This window comes from Hemitrygon akajei, chromosome 17, assembly GCF_048418815.1.
Source record: "Hemitrygon akajei chromosome 17, sHemAka1.3, whole genome shotgun sequence".
NCBI lineage: Eukaryota > Metazoa > Chordata > Chondrichthyes > Myliobatiformes > Dasyatidae > Hemitrygon > Hemitrygon akajei.
In genome coordinates, this window is record NC_133140.1 from 48,239,160 (window position 1) to 48,251,310 (window position 12,151).

A 12,151-nucleotide genomic window follows, 5' to 3' on the forward strand; every position below is an offset into this window, starting at 1 on the left:
TGTTCCTGCTTGGTTTCAATCTGCAGAAGTAGATCATGTATGTTTGCACCAAGCACTCAGGCCTTGAAAACCATATTAACCCTTCCCCTAAACGCTGGTGAAATATAGATTGGGAGTTGTGGAACCCCTGTGGTGGAGCAGTCCACATACACTGTTGTCCCTGAAAGGTAAATGCAAACTTGTATTGACACTCTCTTTCTAGTGGGATAGACCAAAAACCATTATTTATGTCTAAAACCGTGAAACGTTGTGCTCTTTCATTCTGTTTGACCACTGTCTCCAGGTTAGTTGCTACAGTTGGGGCTGTTACCAGCGTTACTTTATTCAGCTCTCGATAGTCTATTGTCAATCTCCAACTTCCATCTGGTTTCCTCACTGACCATGTGGGTGAGTTATTAGTGGAGGCTACTGGCCTCAGTACCCCCTGTTGTACCAAGCTCTGTATTACCTTACCTGCACCTTCCTCTGCTTTCTTGGGAAACCCATCTTGCTTCTGTGGTTTGGGGTCTGGACACACTGCCAACCATATTTCTGCATTCATGCTTGTGCTTTGCAAATGCCCCTGAGTTCAATGCAATCATTTGCTACGCCTTCTGATCATTGCTCATCTCCTCCGGTTTTATCCACATTTCACTCATTGTGTATATTCTATTCTATTCTGATATTCCCCTTCTGGGATCTGCATGTGGTATATGTTATTCAAATCAGTTGGCATCTGCCAAATCATACAATTAATTAGGTCAAAACAAAGCCCCACTTTGGCAATATAATTACTCCCCAGTATATGTTCCTGCACTCTAGGTAATTCCAACAACACTACTGAATGTTCCAATGCTTTATCTCTATCCTTACATCCAATGGCACACTCACATGCCCCACTTGTGAATCCACTTTGTACCTTGTATCTCCCAATTTACATTAGTGGTGTTGATGGTGGTTCGGGATCCCCCAGTGTCCCATAAAAAGGTAACCAGGCAGCCTCACTACCACTCATTACATAATAATTAGCTACTCATCTGAGAATGGTCTCGGGTTTAGCAGGTCATTTCCTGAAGCTCCTTGTTTCGACATTCAGTTGCTCTGATTAGATTATCCCAGAATAAGAATCAGTTCAGAGTCCACAAAATGGTGGTGGGGGGAGGGGGGGGGGGGAAGAAAGACATTTGGTTTGCCTGATTCCCCTGTCCTTGATTCATCCAAATCTGCTCACTTGTAGACTGTAGTTCCTTCTGGCCGACACCAGGAGTGGGAGGCTGCCATTCTTCTCCATCTCCATCGTAAACCGAATGTTTCGGTATATGCCATTCAGATGGTCGTGAAACTGTTGGAGTCCATGAGGCCCATGAAGGAGTCACTGACATATCTGAAGAAACATTTGGGGCATAAGGGTGCATCAAGGAGCCCAGGAGGTCTACCTGTTTGGGTTAACTAGAGAAATCCGTGGTTGCAGAACTTTGTATTCACAATGGCCAGAGGACTGACCTCGACAGCAGAAAACTACTGAGTTGCACCAATGGCTTTTGGGTGAAGGAAACCATTGAAATAAAACTAGGGGAATAGAATTTTAAACAAAGACAAAGGTCTCGCTCTAAGTAAGAACTGGAATTTGATTGTAAACAATGTGGGACAGCGGAAACCTGATTGGATGAGGACTTGCCAATCAGGAGGGACATACGACGGAGGTATATATACCACGGAATTGGACATGTCGAGGCATCATCCCAGAAGAGGATGGAAGTGTTTGACATCGAAATGTCGGCTATAATCAATGTACCCAGCTTGAAGCCTGAGAAGAGTTTATTCATTATATATGCTGGGAAAGCACTAGATCCTTCTTCAGGATATGCCACAGTTATACAAAACCCTGTTTAAAGCTCACCAGAGAGTACAAACTAAGCCAGTTTTCCCTGCAAAGTGGTAATTTTATTGGTTTTCAGGATACTGTGAAGAGCTTACAGTAGATGCAGAGAGAGGTAGATGCTGAGTAATGAATCAGTAAAAGTTGACAGGGATCTAACTGAAAGGTGTGAAATTCTTAAGGGGCTTGATGGCCTAGATGCTCAGATACTCTTTCCACTGGCTGGAGTCTCTGGAATCAGGGCTCACAGTCTCAGAATACAGGATCGAGCAACAGGCACTGAAATGAGGAGGAATTTCTTCATCCAGAAAGCAAATGGATATGGAAACTCACTCTCCAAGAAGACGATAGAGACTTAGTCTTGGCAGATATTAAAGAACGAGAAGTGACGTCACCAAATCAGCATGGTTTCATTGACAGTGAGTGTGCATCTGCCCCCACAGCTCAGCACGTCAGATACAGAGATGCAGAAGTTGGGAGCATGCTAACAGATCTGTGAGCTGCTGTCTATACAGGAACAGCAGCTATAGACCAGCATCATTCAGACCAATGTGGGATTACGCAGATTATCCGGCAAGCACCTGATTCTATTTTCCTATATTCCTTTATAAATCATGATTATTCAGCTATTCTGGGCTATTCCCAGCATGAGGTGTTCAGTCACTGTCTATGTTGCTGTACTGATAATTAAACATGATTCCTTTCCAGAAACTATACTCTTACATCATACAATTTTTAATCCCCTGCTACTAGCTTCTCATTTAGATCTATCCCCAAATGAATACTGGAGGAAATATTTGACTTCTAACAAATTGTCCTAGTTAGTGGTATAATTTTTTGCTTCGCAGTTTAAAAAAACCAAAGGACTATGAAAGTTTCAAATTTAGGAATCTGACAGAAACCGAAAAAAAAATAGATACGATAACAATATTTTTGGAATTGCTTTGTTGCTTCTTTCTGTAAAGATGCTGTCAACTGACAATGAAGGCGAGTTGAGGAGAGAGGCTACATCAATTTCTTTAAGCCATTGTCGATTAGCAAAAGGGAGTGGTTTGCAGTAACAAAAAGGATACAGGCAATGTTTACAAACAAATCAGTAAAAGAGGATATTGTTTAATGTTAGTACCTCGGGAACTCATTTCTTCCTAGCGGAAACAATCCTAATATCCTATATAGTTCCTTTCGCATTGCGTAATGCCCAAAAGCACTTTAAAGTGAACCAGGAGATTTAGAAGTCTACTGCTGGCTGTAATGTGGATGAAAGGTATTTATAGAAAATATCTAGAATGAACGGGAAATTCCAGTTCAGAATTGCATTGTCTTCAGTGTGGGATAAGAGGAAACAGCAGAGTGGTAGACAGGTCATTGCTACTTCCAGCTCCTTTGCTTCCTGCGTGACTACTTTGATGCTTACACAATGAACGGGGATCACACACAGAATAAAATATCAGTTCTATTGGCTCTGCGCCAATATCATGTTATATTTTTGAACCTGTACTCATACAGGACGCATAGTGGTGTTGTAGTTTACAATGTAGTCTCACAGTTCCAGGAGATTGTGCCTGACCCTGAATGTGCATGTAATTTACACATTCTCTCTGTGGCTCTGTAGGTTCTAATTACCACCCACTTTTCAGCTTGGGCTCTTGCTATTGGCAAGGATGTTTAGCAGGATGATGGGCATGTAGGGGAAAATGGGTTGTTGGGGAAATGAGTGAGGAATGATGGGATTCGTCTGATTATGCCACTGAAGATAAAATTGATCGAATGGCCTTCTTTGTTACAAAAAAAAATGAGAAATAATATTTAAAAAACTATGCATAGCAAAATTGTTGGCCTGATTCTGCTCCTACAGTATGTCTAATGGTCTTATGAAAAAAAGATTACATTTACAATTCTTGAAATAGGTTTTCTAACTAATATGAATCTAAATCTATATTGTTCAAAGAGTAATGTTGATATCAATAAGCAATGATGAAATTATACGTTATTTTAACTAATTTTTCTGTAATGCTCTGGTTAAAATTGTATTCTACTGTTACGCAGTTGGGCATTATATTTTACCAGTTTTCTGCAAACTCAGTGTGTTCTGTTAGTCATAGAGTAGTGTTTTGACTTCAGCTAAGATAAGAAGTATTTGCACAGCCGATGAGTGTTGCGTCAGCCAATTGGGAGGGTGGGGGGTATGCCATGGAACATCGAGACAGCTGGGCGGGATCAGATTTCTGAAGGGCAGCGGTTTGGTTTGGGGGCTTTAGTGGAGGAGAAGAGAACAAGGGAAGATGCTCAGAGGATCCCACCCAAAGGGGAGACACTATTGTAAGAAGAGTGGGAGCCTGCTGTATGGACAACTCTTTGCTCTCCATATCGTACTGCCCTGGCTTGCAAATACGTAGACAGCTAGGAGGCAACATCCGTAGTAGACCCTGACCAATGGAGGCCTTGAATTGGAACGTACTACTGCTACAAAACAACAACATTTCATCACGTATGCCAGCGATATTAAACCTGATTCTGATTTTGATTAAAGGAAGGAAATCAGGATTGAAGTATGAAATCAGCCATGATCTCATTAAATGGCAGAACCATTTAGTAGATCACAACTTCTTTCCTCCACCCAAAGAATGGCACACCTCTGGAATTCACAGCCTGAGAAGGTGCTGGAGGCAGAAAACATCATTACATTTAAGCTGTATCTGGATGAACATAAACAACAGGGCTATGAACCAAGAGCTGGAATTAGTGTCAACAGTTTTTTCTTGGCTTCCTTCTGCAGTTCAAATTTCTATGAACTAGCTTGTTTAATTTTCTGCCAGCAACACCAATTCACTGTGGAATATCAGTTACTGGAGTAACACTCCTAAGATGTAACAGCTTTGTTGGCAAAATGTCATGGTTGTGGAAAACTTAAAAGTCGCTACTTGTACTTTGTGCCCTCACTGGTAACACTGACAACTACTCTGAAAAGTCTGGAGAGTAGCAAATGCTGTGGCTTTGCTCAAGAAAAGAAACGGGGATAATCCAGGTAATTATAGGCCAGTGAGCATCATGTCAGAGGTAGGGAAGCTATTGGAGAGGACACTGGAAGGTCAGATTTTAGTGCATTTGGAAAGGCATGGCTTGCTTAGGGTCAAGCTTTGTGCAAGACAAGCCATGTTTTACCAATTTCATTTGCGTTTTCTGAGGAGGTGACAAAAGAGCTTGATGAGGTTAAGGTAGTGTAGGTTATCTACGCACATGGACCTTGAGAAGGTATTTGATAAAGTCACTTGTATAGGTTGATTCAGAAGATAAAGTTAGATAAGATCCAGGGTAAAATGTAAGTTTGGGTTCAGAACTAGATTGCCTAGAGAAGACAAAGAGTAAGGGCGGAAGGCTGTTATTCTGGCTGGAGAACTTTGTTGTTTCTATTATATATCAGTGATTTGGTCAAAATGTAGGTGGGTGGATTAGCAAGTTTGTGGATGACACCAGCATTGGTAGAATTATGGATAGTGTAAAGGACTATCGAACAATACAGTAGCTCAGATCCAGATATCGGCAAAGAAGTGGCAGGTGGAGTTTAATCTGAGCAAGTGTGAGGTGTTACACTTTGGGAGGTCAAATGGGAGGTGAAAGTACACAGTATAGAGGGATCTTGGGGTCCAGGTCAGTAGTAAACTGACAGTGGCTATGCAAGTGAACTGTGGTGGTAAAGAAGATATTTGTCAATCTTGCCTTCATTGGTAAGGGTGTTGAATGGAAGAGTGAGGAAAAGTCATGCTGCATCTACATAAAGCCTTAGTCAGATGTCTCATGGAGTATTACCTACACATCTGTTTGCCCCATTGGGAAGGATGTGAAGACTGTGGAGAGGGTGCTTAAGAGGCTTACCAGGAAGCTGCCTGGATTAGCATGTACTATATGAGGCATAAGAAAAGGCTGGACAACTTAGGTTGTCTCCCTGGAGCTTTAGAAGCTAAGAGGATACCTAATAAATTATGAGAGGTATAGAGTGTCAGAATCTTTTTCCCAGGGTAAAAATGGCAAACACCAGAGAACATGCTCTTATGGTTAGAAAGGGAAAGTTAGTAGGAGGAAGACATTTAATATCAATTAGCATTAAGGTTGCCCATCATCAAGTCCAATGCTGTACTGTTCTATGTTCTATACTTCATGAAGTAACATGGAAACAGTCTAAAAATCTTAACAAAGTTATCCCTTATCTTCCACATCTACAAAAGAAAAGCTAACAGCAGATGTCTTTTCATCTTAACTCAATCCTCTTATGGAATCAACTTTTTAAATTTCCTCTGAACTTTTTCCAACATCTTGCATGTTTCCTGTAGTATTCGGATGAAAAGGTGAACATAAAGACAGCTTCACCTAGAACAGATACAGTTTAGCTCTACTTCCTGATACCCTTTGCATCCCTATTGAATTCATGTTGCTAGAACGTCGATCTGACATCCAGTCTTGAAGACGGTGGAATTCGTGGTTTCCTACAATGCAGTACTGAAAAGAATTAAGTTAAACTGGTGTTCAGTTTGATAGCTTCTAAAAAGTGGTGCCCCATATACAGTGGTAGACCGTTTGCTTCCACTGTAGGCAATTGATGACTTGGTGTAGATTCCTAACTGGCATAATTTTGGAAGCTTGCATCCTAAACAAATAGCACTACTTAAAGCTGCTTGCTGGCAAGAGAAAATAAGAAGTGGTCACTTCCTCTTGAACAGAGAGTTTTATTTACCTTTTGCACAGATGATGACAAACAATAAGATATTGCAAACACCTCCAGCTCTAGCCTAGAAGGAGCTTAGTGCACAAAACTTTGTGGACACTGTCATATTGACAGTCATTGCCAATACATATCCCACTCTGAAATCACAGACGGGGCAGGACCTAGTGGCCGATTGCAGTGAGAGCATCCATGTTGAGGTGAAAATCTGAAATAGGGCCTCTGCTAAGAGGCTTTCTCTACTTGCAGCCATGAGTAGCTTCCCATTTTTGGAAATATTCCCATATTTCCAGTCTATTCTCAATCACAATGTATTTCATATCAATACGTTCCTTTCCACGTCTCCATTTTCCCGTCTGCTTCCTATCTTGCTCTGAAATCAAAGCATTGAAGTTACAGAAACCTCTGTTGCCTCCTCCAACATAGGTGCAATTACTGGTGAATACATGACTTGTCAGTGGAATGATGGGGGCATAACAATTAAGTTATTGTACAAGTAATGTAGGCCATCAATAAATGAGATCAAAACCCTTCATGGAATTTAAAATCAGATAAATAATTAATCCAAATGAATTTTTAAAAAAGCTGGAATTAGTAATGGTGACCATGAAACTGCTGTGTACTAAAATAAGAAACAACTATTGCTTGCTGATGTTCTTTAAGGGAGGAATACTAAGCTTGTATGCAGTTAGCTTGACTCTTAATGACCATCTGAAAGTGTCCAGCAAAACATCCCCTTCTATTACAACATTAAAATAATTATAAACCTAATTGGACCTAGAATGTCATTGACTGAGGCATTGGATTCCAATGTATTTTTTTATAGAGTCATAGAGCATAGAAGAAGGCCATCTGGTTCATGCAGACCAAGATTCCCATCTAAACTGACCCTATTTGCCCACATTTGGCCCACTTCACTCCAAACCTTTCCTATCCATGTATCTGTCTAAGATTCTTTTAACTGTTGTTAATATACCTGCCTAAACCACTTCCTCTGGCAGATCATTCCATATACTGACCGCTGGCTGGATGAAAAGGTTGTGTCTCAGGATTCTGTTAAATCTTACTCCTCTCACCTTAAACCTATGCCCTTTAGTTTGCAATGACCCAACCCTGGGAAAAAGACTGTGTGCATTAATCCTATCTAGGCCCTCACAATTTTATAGGCCTCTGTAAAATCACCCCACAATCTGCTTTGCTGCAGCGAGAAGTCCCAACCTGCTCAACCTTTCTCCATAACTCAGACTCTCAAATCCCGGCAACATCGTTGTAAATCTGTTACATTCTCCTTCCAGCTTTCCTATTTACTTCTTGATTTTTGGGGCGCTGTTGGTTGCACCATTATTGTCCAAACCTAATTGTGCATGAGGAGGTGACAGTAAGCTGTAGCTCTTCTGGTGAGGGTGTTCCTACAGTTATATTGGGAATGGGGTTCCTGAATTTAGACACAGAATTGATAAAGGAATGGATGTTCAGTGTAGCCTGTGACTTATTAAACAACATGCAAACAGTCGACCTCCTGCCATGTTAGGAAGGTTTTTGGGATTTAATACTCTGCTTTGGACACTTTTAACTTGCACTGGGCACTTATAACTTGTTTTTAACTGACATGTGGCTGTTGTGTTTTACTATTTATTTTTATGTTTATTATTTAGTGTTGCGTTTGTTATGCTATGATTGCACTGCTCCTGCGAAACGCTGTCTCATTCTGCCCTGCAGAGCTGATGTACGGTTAGAATGACAATAAAGTTTTTGAATCTTGAATCTCGAAGAGGTGCAGTCTGAGTGATCTAGCATATAAGACACTGCAGCACATTGGTAGTGGAGACTCAGTGATGGTAATGACATTGCATATCAAAGATAGCTGTGTGGTGAACTACATATACCTGTCTGGACACGCCCCCTGCTGACTGCTCCTGTGGCTCCTCCCACGGACCCCTGTATAAAGGCGATTGGAGGAACAGCTCCTCCCTCAGTCTCCAGGATGCTGTGTGGTGCTTTCTTCCAGCCAATAAAAGCCTATCTCGACTCACGTCTCTGAGAGTTATTGATGGTGCATCAAGCTGGTTAGAATCTTGCATTGGGGCTGGTTATTGCCTGGCACTAAGCTCAAGCCTGAAGGTTGTCAGGATCTTTCTGTATATAGCCATGGACTGCCCAAGTTGTTCAGGAATTGGACTTTGTTCAATCATCAACAAGCATCTGTACACTGACAGCACCCCACATTTTACTGTGCGGCTTCACAGTCATGCTGAATGGGGTAGGCAGAACAGATTTGGCAGCTTAGAACTGGACATCCACGACGTGCTGTGATTCAGCAAAAGGAACAGCAAAAACATGCTACAAACCAGGTGTAACGTTAAGGTGCAGAGTATCCTTCGCATTACTCTCATGCCTGAGGTTCAGTAAAGTTTAAAGAGATCACGACAAAAATAGAACCAGGTGTATCTAAAAGTGAAGTACAAACTCCCAAACTTTCCAATGATTTCTAGATCAGGTTTTAAATGTGCAAAATATCCTTGTTATTAAATATTAGTCAAGTCAAGTCACTTTTTATTGTCATTTGGACCATAACTGCTGGTACAGTACACAGTAAAAATGAGACAACGTTTTTCAAGACCATGGTGTTACATGACAGAGTACAAAAACTAGACTGAACTACGTAAAAATCTACACTAGACTACAGACCTACCCAGGACTGCAGAAAGTGCACAAAACAGTGCAGGCACTACAATAAGTAATAAACAAGACAATAGAGCAGTAAGGTGTCAGTCCAGGCTCTGGGTATTGAGGAGTCTGATAGCTTGGGAAGAAACTGTTACGTGGTCTGGTCGTGAGAGTCCGAATGCTTCGGTGCCTTTTCCCAGACGGCAGGAGGGAGAAGAGTTTGTACAAGGGGTGCGTGGGGTCCTTCATAATGCTGTTTGTTTTGCGGATGCAGCGTGTAGTGTAAATGTCTGTAATAGCGGGAAGAGAGATCCCGATGATCTTCTCAGCCGCCCTCACTATCCACTGCAGGGTCTTGCAATCCGAGATGGTGCAGTTTCTGAACCAGGCAGTGATGCAGCTGCTCAGGATGCTCTCAATACAGCCCCTGTAGAATGTGATGAGGATGGGGGGGTGGGAGATAGACTTTCCTCAGCCTTTGCAGAAAGTAGAGACACTGCTGGGCTTTCTTTACTATGGAGCTGGTGTTGAGGGACCAGGTGAGATTCTCAGTCAGGTGAACACCAAGAAATTTGGTGCTCTTAATGATCTCTACTGAGGAGCCGTCGATGTTCAGTTGGGAGTGGTCGCTCCTGAAGTCAACAACCATCTCTTTTGTTTTGTTCACGTTAAGAGACAGATTTTTGGCTCTGCACCAGTCTGGTAGCCGCTGTACCTCCTCTCTGTAAGCTGACTCATCATTCTTGCTGATGAGACCCACCACGGTCGTCTCATCGTGAACTGGATGATGTGGTTCGAGCTGTGTGTTGCAGCACAGTCGTGGATCAGCAGAGTGAACAGCAGTGGACTGAGCGCACAGCCCAGGGGGGCCCCCGTGCTCAGTGTGATGGTGTTGGAGATGATGCTCCCGATCTGGACTGACTGAGATCTCCCAGTCAGGAAGTTGAGGATCCAGTTGCAGAGGGAGGTGTTCAGGCCCAGTAGGCTCAGCTTTCCAATCAGTTTCTGAGGGATGATTGTATTGAATGCTGAACTGAAGCCTATGAACAGCATTTGAAACGTATGTGTCTTTTTTGTCCTGGTGGGTGATGCACCATCAATAACTCACTCTGAGACGTAAGAAGCGAGATATCGGCTTTTATTGACTGGAAGAATGAACAACACTACATCCTGGAGAATGAGGCCGGTCTCAGGCCTCAATCGCCTTTATACAGGGGTCTGTGGGAGGAGCCACAGGAGCAGTCAGCAGGGGTCCGTGGGAGGAGCCACAGGAGCAGTCCAGACAGGTATATGTAGTTCACCACAGTGGGTTAGGGCCAGGTGGAGGGTGATGGCAATGGCGTTGTCTGTTGAGCAGTTGGGATGGTACGCAAACTGCAGGGGATCCTGTGAGGGGGGCAGCAGGGTTTTGATACGCCTCATGACGAGCTTCTCGAAACACTCCATGATGGTGGATGTGAGTGCAACAGGACGGTAGTCACTTAGGCAGGACACTGAAGACTTCTTCGGCATGGGGACGATGGTGGCGGCCTTGAAGCACTTTGGAACGGTGGCGCTGCTCAGGGAGATGTTGAAGATGTCGGTGAGAACATCTGCTAGCTGGTCTGCACATCCTCTGAGCACTCTGACGGGAATGTTGTCTGGTCCAGCAGCCTTCCGTGGGTTGACCCTGCACAGGGTTCTCCTCACATCGGCCATGGTGAGACACAGCACCTGGTCATTTGTTGATTTCCTTGCCGCCACGTCATTTTCCGCCTCAAAACGGGCGTAGAAGTGATTCAGCGCATCTGGGAGGGAGGCATTAGGAGGTGAACTGTACAGAAATATTGTACTGATGTTTGCTTCAAGTACGACTTCATGAAATGCTATCATTCTAATGATTTCCTGGTGAGTGTCTGCAATAAGCTAACCAATATTAAGTAAAGGGTAACTTTAGCCTAAATGGTGAAGGCAGAAGCACAGCACTGATAAGACCAGAGTGCTTGAAAGTCTGCATTACTGATTTTATCCAGCTTCTTGATTTCCATAACTTGACCTTGCTTGAAATATTTAGCAATCAGGTGCTAAGTAAAAGCACATTTTTTCTGGAGTATCCGTTTACATTGAGGGACCGTTCTGCCTGACATCCATGGAATATTTCAGGAAGGCTCAGGATCCGAGTAGAGATGATCCCATTTGGTGCTGGAACTCCTGTTACTAGTGGAACCATTTGATTCGACAAAGACTTGACAAAGTGTTCGAAAACGTCTCCAAATGTTCCTCAGCACCAGCATCAATTAAAATGAAAGAGAGAGTATTCTTTTAAGTAGATTTTCAAATTGATCTCAGCACTGCCTTTGCTGCCATGCAGGGATATTAGCATGTTCGCTGGCAAGGTACCATGCAACCACTTTAATGTGCACTAGCAGGCACTGTAGCATTAACCTGCAGGCTGTTCCCTTCGCAGGGATTCAACTTATTTACCAACATAATGTTTTGAGCTAAATGTGGGTCAAGCCACTGCTTCAGTTCAAGACCTCATCTTGTTTGCCTTGGAGGAAAATTAATGCTTGAACACAGTATCAAATATCACCCTATGCATGTGGTCATTCCATGCCTGGCTTCAGCAACTAACTCCATGACAGCCAAGGATAAGGATCTGCACTTCAACTGAAGCTCGAAGAAGCATTCACCCTCAATTAAGGCCTGCTCTTGTCATTAAGATCTGTGCATGTTTACATTTATCTAATATTGTAGCAACCTCGATCTTATGTTGCAGGCCAATTTACATTTTCACTGCATATCTGGTAACCTTTGTGTTTTGGCTCATTTTACATGCAAACACAAATATTAGCAAATCAATTCGTGTATGAATTGTACTTAGCGAGCTGCAATCAATGTGGCACTTTAAATCAAATAGTACAAAAAAA